The sequence below is a fragment of the Gossypium raimondii genome, chromosome 3 (assembly GCF_025698545.1).
Source record: "Gossypium raimondii isolate GPD5lz chromosome 3, ASM2569854v1, whole genome shotgun sequence".
NCBI classification, from domain to species: Eukaryota; Viridiplantae; Streptophyta; class Magnoliopsida; order Malvales; family Malvaceae; genus Gossypium; species Gossypium raimondii.
This window is the reverse complement of record NC_068567.1, coordinates 33,257,473-33,268,048: the sequence shown is the minus strand read 5'-3', so window position 1 is coordinate 33,268,048 and position 10,576 is coordinate 33,257,473.

The window sequence follows — 10,576 nt, the reverse complement described above, 5'->3', positions numbered from 1 at the left end:
TGAAAAGATCATCAATCACACCAGCTCTAGCACCAACAACAATGTTCATGTTATCAGCCTCTTTGCCTTGTATAGATAATCTTTCCCTTTTGAATCTTTGGCTTCCCAAGAAGATTACTCTGATAGTCTCTTGGATTTCTTGGGATTATCAGTATTTTTGTTATCATTATTGTTTTTTTAGTTGGTTGGGAGTGGTTTTTGAAGAATAAATAATTGAAAAGGAGGGAAACAGTAAGAGCATTTTGGAAAGAATGACGAGAGAGTGGAGGGAGAATAAGGGAGCCTGAAGAGAGCCATTTGGAGTCTGGGTACTATAAACAGTTGTTTTGTGTCATGAGGTTCTTTTTATTTATATATAGGATGGAAAAGTATGATAGCTCGGGTCGGGTTGGGCCTGGGCCAAAACCCAAAGCTCGACCCGTTTAGAAACTTCGTCTCAAATTTTATCCAAGTTCATTTTTCGAGCCTATATTTTTGCCAAAACCCTCTCACTTTTCAGGCGAGCCTTTGGGACTAAACGAGTGGTTTGACCCATGATTAGGTTTTATATATAACATGATAATCATATATTTGAAATTGAGATCATACTGTGCATATTAATATGATGGTGCATATTTTTTATATATGGTTTGGATATGTACTATAATCTCGTGGTTTTATAAAATTTTGAAATATTGTAAAATTTGAAATTTACTTTGGAATTCTTGAATCAAATATCTCGTGAGTATGAAAATAACAATATGAATACTATTTGACCTATTTAAGTGATATACATGATTTTGATCATAGTTAGAAAATAATTGATAATATTCTTGGTGAAGGGTGAATAGATGTGTGATTTTGTAGTCACTTAATTAGATAATTGATGGTCCTCTAATATGAATATATATGTTACACCCTTATATATGTAGTGTGTTAAGAAAAATAATGTTATTTGACTATGAATGGAAAAATAAAAAAAAATAAATTCATCGTTGACTTTGAAAAGAAGCTATGACAAATAGAAAATATGTTGTCTAGTTTGATCAAGAGATTTGAGGCCTCTTTACAACAATTTACTTGGTGAAAAGACATGATGTATGGTTTCATATATTTTGTGATTGTTAAATTAGTTTCTTGGATATCAAGAAATAAATAAAGTAGCCAAATATGAAATCATCATGATAAGAAAAGATAAAGTGATCGTTGTAATTTGACAATAGTAGAAAAGATATCCTTGATAACATTATTTTGTGAAAGAATGAGTAATTGAACATAGTGGGGATGTTGGTCTTGTGAATTTTTAAGAAACAAATAAATATAAAGTTTCACCATGTGGTATAGATAATTAACATAGCTAAGTTGAAATTTTGAAATTTAGGGATGAGGTACAAGCCTATAATATTTGAGTCATTTATGATTGAAACTCAACTAACGCTTGGTATAACATCAAGTCTTAAGTTCAATGAGACAAGGTATATCAACAGTATGTGACTGCTACCACTATAAAATAATATATAATATATCATCCCAAGGGAAAAGGTGCTAGGTACCCGTAATGACAAGGAAATGATGAGAGTATTATACTTTTAATAGACCCATAACATAAATATGTTAGAGTGTTATAATTACGGGAACACTCTTGATGGGGTCTACCTATGTGAGTGGAAGCGTGGCCGCTTCTAGGAGCTCAAGGGCTTGGCTCTAACAACACTCATGAAAAGAGGTTATAGACGCATTGTCATAATAGTGTCCCTGAATACTGTGCATTGATTGGTGTTGAAATCATTGTATGAGATATGTTCAATTAGTCACATGGAATAACTAGTTCAAAGCATAGTCTACTATGCAATTTTTATTAACTTTAATATGCTTTCACTGAGTGAAGGTTCAAACGTACGACACCTTGATTTATGCAATTAATTTTCAAGATTATCAAAATATAGAATACTTTCAAAATAGGGGAGATTGTTGGAACATTTTAAAATATATATAATGTTCTAATAGTTGTAAATGAAAAGTTATAAATAACCAAAAGTTGTAACCATTTATAATGATGAGTTATGCCTCTTAAATTCAAAATTTATGTCAGTTGATTATTAAAGAATAATCATAATTATTCAAGTAGATATCTATTGAATAATTATGTTTATTGCTAAAGATATGACTATCCATTTAAGTAGTTATGTCTCTATGAAGAGACATGAGGCTTCTTATCAATAGGAGTGTACTTTCATTTGTATGACATCCAAAACATAGAAACAAAGTTTCTTTCTATTCTCCAACCATCTTTTATATTCCTAGATTGTTCTATAAAGAATTCTTTATAGAAATTGATATGGAGGTGAATAGAACCTTAAAGAAAATGACATTGTTACGTGCCTTGGATCCTTCATTAATTTCTCATAAGTTTATTTATATCCCTACACTCCAACATATTTAATTGATTTTGAAATTTATAAATTTAAAATTTTATTATTGAAAAAAATAGAACTTTCAACAAGAGGGTAAACAAATTCATATTGCCAATTTTTAAAGCATTATTTTAGTTTCTACCACTTTTTCACTTTAATCCTTAATATTTTTTACCCTGATTAATACTTTTTTAGGTGACAAAAACTAAAACAACTTAGAAGTTGGGTGACCAAACTGAGAGTGTGAACATGATGTGGCGTGTATAGTTAACCACTGTTAGAGATTTAACGGTTGGGTGACTAAAATAAAAATACCCTAAAAGTTAAGTAATAAAATTCTAATAATTTTATTTTAGGTGACCAACTAGATAGTTTACCCTAAAGTATTTGTAAAAGTAGCACCCATTTGGAGTTCCAAGCCTACAAACCACACCCCGGTTCGTTATCTAACAAATTGTAAACTACACTATTAGTCACTAAACTATGGATAAGGTTTTGTTTAGTTAACTAAAAAAGCTACACTTTGATCACCGAAATATTCAAAAGTTTTCATTTAATTTACTAAACTATTCAAAAGTTTTTATTTAACTCACTAAGTTGTTAAGGTTTTAAAAAAAAAGTTCTGCTAGTAAGCTCTAAGCGACCATTTGACAATCCATGCAAAACTATTTGACAATTTGGCAATTTGACAATTTGACAATCAGTCTAGGAGATTGAAGAAAAAAGTTGTTTAAGTTTTGGTTCGCATATTCATGATGTCCAAAACTATTTTATTGGATTTGAAAAAAAAATAATCTGTATAGGAGAAAGGAGAAAAGAGCTTTTGATTGGTGCATGCATTGCAAACAATGAAAGCCACATAGCATTAATTTTAACAGCCTAATGACTTAAATGAAAACTTTTGAATAATTGAATGAAAAAATTGTAACCATTTTTAGATAAGTGACCAAAAAAAAAATTTATCCCTAATAGAATTACTAATGATGTAGTTTACCTGATAACAAAAATGATATTGCACATCAGAAATAAGAATTATTAAAGATTTATAGTATTTTAGGTATAGACCAAAAGCAATTATTAAAGAAATCGGGCTACCTTAATGAAAATGACGAGACCAAGATTTTAGGGAAATAAGATTTGGGAATTAATGAACTGGTTAAAAAGGTTGGAATAATTTAGGCTCCAAATAAAACAAGGAGCACAAAGAAATGAGTTTTTATGGCTAAAGGGAAATGAGTTGTAATTGCAAACGAATGGAAGCTCAACTTGAATATTCTAAAACCTTCAAAGAAGGTTGAGGCATCCTCATTGAGTCCAAAAAATAATCCATTTTATGATAGATTGAGAATGGACCCGATAGAATTGGATAGAGATTTGGAGCCCATTCACTTTCAAGCTATTAGCTCGATGTTGAAAGGAAAGAAAATTTTTGTAATTAGATTTATGGCTAAAGAAGGTATTTCAACTAGAAGTGAGGGACACAACTGCCATAGTATCTCAAAATCAAAACAAAGTATGGGGGTAAGGGAACTCATCGGCCGTGAGAAGAGATCAGTGAAAAAATGGGTGAAAATACAGGGTAGGAACCAATGGGCTTCAAGGGTGTCGATTTGTCATCACTTTCGGTGGCTCTAGCTATAGATGATATTTTACAAGGGTTGAGTAACGAGATTGGGGATGACACCGCTATGGCCGGTGTTTGAGGAGAGGAGATCGGGAAGGAGGATGAAATTATTAAGGGTGTTGAGTTTATATGAGGGTTTCGGTAACACTTTCATGGCCTACTATTTTGTGATGATGGTATCTGATTTTAATTTAATGCTTTGGAATTGTCAAGGGTGTGGACACTCTTGATTCCATAAATTTTTAAAGAATACGAGAGAGAATTTTGTCCAAACATTGTTTCTCTCTTTGAAACTAGAATTAGTGAGACTAAGGCTAACATTGTTATTTCAAAGGTGGGGTTTGAAAACTCAATCTGAGTCGAAGCATTGGGTTTTGTGGGTGGTATTTTGGTTTTTTGGAATGATAGGTGTTGAGGTAGTAAAAGCTCATCCTCAGTTCATACATATGCATGTTCAGAAATTACGAAGCCACACTTCATTTCTCTGTTCTGTTGTTTATGTGAGTCCACTACAAGGTACAATGACTCAGTTATAGGAAATTTTGGGTCAGAGTGTTGATAAAGTTGAAGATCCTTGGCTAGTGGTAGGGGATTTCAACACGATTTTGAGAAGTGATGAATGGAAAGGAGGTTTCGAGTCTCATAAAGTGGGTTGCAATCGATCCAGTTTGTTTGTTTTCTAGCAAAGTTTTCACGATATAGGGTATTAAGGGTTGTATTTCATTTGGAGCAGAGGGAACCTATTTCAGAAGCTTGATCGAGGACATTTTAATGATCTATGGTAGCCTTTCACACCAAATTTAGTTTTGAGACATCTACATAAACTAAAATCTGATCACCATCTCTTTTTCATTTTGACAAATAAGTCAAGAGCTGCCACATACCGAAAATTGGGTTTGAAGAAATCAGGTTAGTGAAATCAAGAGTGGTTACATCTTGATTTGTGAGTTAAGATTGTGAAAATTTTGACAAGTAAAATAATCTAGTTCAGTGGTTTAGTGTTGTGCTTGTGTGTGAAAGGTCCTATGTTCAAATCCTATCTCTTGGAATTTTGTTAGTTTTTAGCTCAATGGTAAGGTGTTAGCTTACCTTAGGTCTTGTGTTCGACTCTCGTGTTGCGTGTGAGTGTAACATTTTGTCCTTGGCACTTGTTAGTTGTTGGGTTAAAGTTATTTTTCTAAAAAAATTCGTGAATAAATATCTATTTATTTTTATTGTTATTTTTAATTTTGTTCCAAAAATTCCCACTTTCACTCCATTGTTAACCATCCACTTTTCCTTATTTCCACACATTAATTTTGGTTTTATTCTTCCTTTTCTTCTTTTCTTCTTCATCTTTTCTTTTGTTCCTTTTGGTTCTCTTGAGATTGTTGCTGACGTTCTTTGTTGGGTATTATTTCTTTACTGTCATTCCATTTGTTCCTTATGTTCATGCGCGAGTTTTGTCTTTCGATTATGGTTCAAAACGGGGTATAAGTTTGTTTAATATCTTTTCTGTTATTTTGGATTGAATTTATTTTTCGTGATAAGATATGATTGGTTAGTATTTAGTCTTCTTGTTATGTAGTGTTTGACATTTTTGTCATTTTGTTTAGGCGAAGGGTGTGAGAATCAGGTTACATCAAAGGAGTGATTTCCGTTTTGGAAGCTGTTTCCGAGTGGTAAGTAATCGAACTTCACTTAGGAACTGAAATTTTGTTAAAGGAATATGATGTTGGATGATATTTTGTTGGTTAAGTGAGTTAATTGGATGAATTATATCATCAGGTGTGTGACTTGAATCTGAGTTATTGCTCGATATTTAATAAATTCATGAAACAGAGGCTATTCTCGAAACTGCTCAATGACCATATGGCCGTGTGCTAGGCCATGTGAAATCGTGCATGCTGTGTGGGGCACATGGCCATGTGAAATCGTGAAGACCGTGTGGATCACATGGGCTAGCTTTTTAGGTCTTGTGGTCCTTTTGGGCCAATTTTGAGGCCCAATTAAGGGTCAAATAAGGGACTCAAAATTCAAGTCATGGGGCATTATGTAGGCCCCCAAAAGCATAAATTTCAGTAATACAAACATAGGTAAGTGTAGGAAGTCTGTTAAATAAGTACTGATCAGTATAATAATGTGATATGATTTGTTATAAGTAGGTACATGAGTTAAGTATGACTATTTTGTAAACCATGTGTGTTATGCATATTCTGATATATGTTCTGATAAGTTATTCGATTCGACCATGTAATATGATATGTTATGATTTGTATAAGTTATGTGTAAGTTATGTTTCGTATAATATCTGTTTAAGTATGAATGCATACAACCTATTTGATATTTATGTATGTTAACGTGATTTTGCATATGCATTAGGGTGGGTTCAGATTTTTTGGGGGAAATGTTTTTTGACAGTATTACTGCATTTTCAGCGGTTAAGCCACAATATATGTTTGGCAACTCAGTTGCACTATTATTAGTGGCATACCACCACGACCTAGTGTGATTGTATGGTTGGACTTTTGAAGTCCTAATTGGTTTGATTGGTTGAACGGAGTTGGTGTGTAGCAGATGGGGGCAGGATTTATGTCTGCATTTGTTTTAGTTTGGTATGACATATGTGCTTCTGAAAACATGACATTCTAGTCTGAAATTAAGATATTCCGAACCAAAACATGTTCAGTTTATATAATATTATGATCTGAAATATATATTTGTTTCTGGTAATACAACATTATGATATGTTATTGGTACATTAAAGTAAAATTTTGTGATCATATTTACGTGTGAGGTTGTTAAATAAAAATTGTGCTTGTAGGTTGAGACACACTAGGCTCCTAGCTCATTTGTTGGTTTAATATGTTTCAGGTTAACTTCTGGCTTAGGACCAGACAGCGTACGGGAGCTCAGATCGATTACCCGATAAAATATTTGTAGGTTTATGTTTTAATTATTTTTGATCTGTATTATGTTTTTAGGTTTGTTTTTGGTTTTTGTTTCATTAGTCGACATTTAATATTTTTTTGCACTAAACTGCAAATCATACGAGCTAAAAAGTTAGATATCAGTTTTCAAAACAAAAAAAAAACTTTGAAATTTACCACTGCAAGGTTAAGTAATATTTTAAGTATTTTTCTGAAAATAAATGTATGGTTTGTAATGAAAGATTATTTTAATACTAGAAATGATATGCTAACATTAGTACTTTCAAAATGCACGATTTTGAATGTGAATTCTGGGTTTTAAATAAGTGTTTTTGAACTTTGATTTTCCTAACCATCATTAGGAGTTTAGCCAAAATTTTATGTTTTCGAAATTTGATTTTAGTTTGATCAAAACAAAGGCTTTTAATCAAATGAATGTAATTCCTAAACATTCGGTCATAACTTCTAGGCTGGGTTCGGGGTGTTACATTTAGTGGTATTAGAGCCACGATGCATAAATCGGGCTGTAGTTTTTGGGTTTGAAAGTTTATACATAATGTGTTTTTGAAATTGATTTTTAAGAAAATTTTTGGGAAATTTGATGTGGGTGAGTATGCACAAAAATTAACTAAAGTTTTGAAAATGTTAATCCAAGACCCCGGCATTGATCCAAGTAATTTATTTATACTTTGGTTATTTGTACTTTAGCTAATTTAGTTAGTCTGATGAACTTTAGAGATTACCGAATAAAACATTCTCTACTTTAAGATAACTAAGCATTGCTGCTAAATATAAGACTTATGATTTTTAATAACCTAAGTTAAACTTTAGACTTCTGAACTAAAGGTAAGTAAAATGGGTTTACATGATACCTATGGACACGTTGCGCGGAGACGTGGTAGACGTTGCAAAGTGACTTACATTGAATCCTCTTCTCTGTGCAACGTGCCCAATTTAGAAATTAGCAATACTGTTGGGACACCCATTTCTGAGGGTGGTAGTCGTTAAGTTGAAGATGATACTGTGTCTCAAGATATGTTTGGAGATCTACAAAAGGGGTCGATTGGGGCTCAAACTGTATCTACGAGTTGAGAGACTATGATGGAGCAACTTCGGTCAGATGAGACCGAGTTAGCGGAAGAGATTAATCATTTAGAAAGTGAGGAAATGGGAATGAATAGGTATGGTACAAGTGGAGCTCTGGTCCTAAAAACTTAATCTACAATTTAGGAAATGATCAAGAGTAGTTAGGACTCAGTGGGTTGAGGCGATTGTGAGCGTATGCTAGGTTTCGATTTATGTTTTCTGTGATATGCATCATCAAGGCGAGTATTAGAGGTTAAAGGGGAGTGTGTTTTAGATATGGATCCATTAAGCACCTAGTTAAAGACTGTTCACGACACTTCCTTAGTCAGATGCAAGTGTCAGCTCAAAGAGGAAATCAGAAATTGATTTGTGCAACTAGACGTCATAGGGATCGAGATGCATATGGCAGTAATACAATTACATATTGAAACTTTACCCTACATTGACTAAGTGTTTGATGGTCATTGGAGTTTTTAAGTTTTTGAGATTGTATCATTGGTGGTAAATTGTTTGGGTTTGCATTGAAATTAGAGTTACGTAGCAAAAGCGTGGTGATTAGTTTGGAATGAGGAATTTTAAATTTTGTGGTTAAGTGTTCTGTGTGACAGCAGGAATTTCGAGGACAGAATTCTTTTAAGGAGGGGAGAGTTGTCACATTCCGAAAATTAGGTTGAAAGAAACCGTATTAGTGAAACCAAGAGTGGTTACGTCCTGATTTGTGAGTTACGATTATAAATATTTTGACAACTAAAATGATCTGGTTCAGTGGTTTAGTGTTGTGTTTGTGTGTGAGAGGTCTTATGTTCAAATCCTATCTATTGGAATTTTGTTAGTTGTTAGCTCAATTCTTATCCGTAGTCTTCTGGCTTAAATATTATTTCTAAATAAGTTATGATAGAATGAGCCTGCTGGTTTAGTGGTAAGGTGTTAGCTTACCTTAGGTCTTGTGTTTAACTCCCGTGATGCGTGTGAGTATAACATTTTTGTCCTTGGCACTTGTTAGTTGTTGGGTTAAAGTTATTTTTCTAAAAAAAAATTGTGGATAAATCTTTATTTGTTTTTATTGTTATTTTTAATTTTGCTCTCAAAGTTCCTATTTTTACTCCATCATTAACCGTCCACTTTTCCCCATTTCCATACTTTAATTTTGGTTTTGTTCTTTCTGTTCTTGTTTTGTTCTTTCTTTGTTTTCTTTTATTCCTTTTGGTTCTCTTGAGATTGTTGCTCATGTTCTTTGTTGGCTATTGTTTCTTTACTGTCATTCCATTTTTTCCCTGTGTTCATGCACGAGTTTTGTCTTCCGATTATGGTTCAAAGCGGGGTGTAAGTTTGTTTAATATCTTTTTCGTTATTTTGGATTAAATTTATTTTTCGTGATAAGATAAGAGTGGTTAGTATTTAGTTTTTTTGTTATGTAGTGTTAAATGTTTTTGTGATTTTATTTAGGCGAAGGGTGTGAGAATTAGGTTCCAACAACGGAGTAATTTCTGTTTTGGACGCTATTTTCGAGTGGTAAGTAATCAAACTTCGCTTAGGGACTGCAATTTTGTTAAAGGAATATGATGTTGGATAGTATTTTATTGGTTAAGCGAGTTATTTAGATGAATGATTATAGGTTTTGAGAGTTCCCGGTTGCGTGGCTAATCAGAAATATCATTAGGTGTGTGATTCTAACCCGAGTTATCGCTTGATATTCAAGAAATTCACGAAACAATGGTTGATTTCAAAACTGGACAGAGACTACATGGCCGTGTGCCAGACCGTGGGGCGGACCATGTGTGCCACACAATTGTGTGTCTTTATATAGGCCGTGTGGGGCACACGACCATGTGAAATCGTGTAGGCCGTGTGGATAGACCGTATGGATCACATAGGCTAGCTTTATTGGTCATGTGGGCCTTTTGGGCCAATTTTGAGACCCAATTAGGGGTCAACTAAAGGACTCAAAATTTAGGTTCGGGGGCATCATGTTGGCCAAGAAAAGCGTAAATTTCAGTAAAATAAACTTGGGTAAGTGTAGGAAGTATGTTAAATAGGTTATGATAAGTATAAAAATGTGACATGATTTGCTATAAGTAGGTACGTGAGTTTAAGCACAGTGTTTTCCGATAGTATTACTGCATTTTAATGGTTAAATCGTAATTTATGTTTGGTAGTTCAGTTGCACTATTATGAGTGGCATACCACTACGACCCGTGTGTGATTGGATGGATGGTCTTTTGAAGTCCTAATTGGTATGATTGGTTGGACAGAGTTGGTGTGTAGCAAATGGGGTAGGATCTGTGTCTGCATTTTTCTATTCTGGTAAGATATATGTGCTTTTGTAAACATGACATTCTGGTCTGATAAATGTATATGAAACTAATATTTTGAACTAAAATATGTTTCGGTTATATAATATTATGATCTAAAATATATATGTTTCTGGTACTACAACATTCTGATATGTTATTGATACATTAAATTAAAATTTTGTGATCATATTTACATATGTGCTTGTTAAATAAAAAATATGCTTGTGGGTTGAGACACACTGGGCTCCTAGCACTTTTGTTTGTTTAATA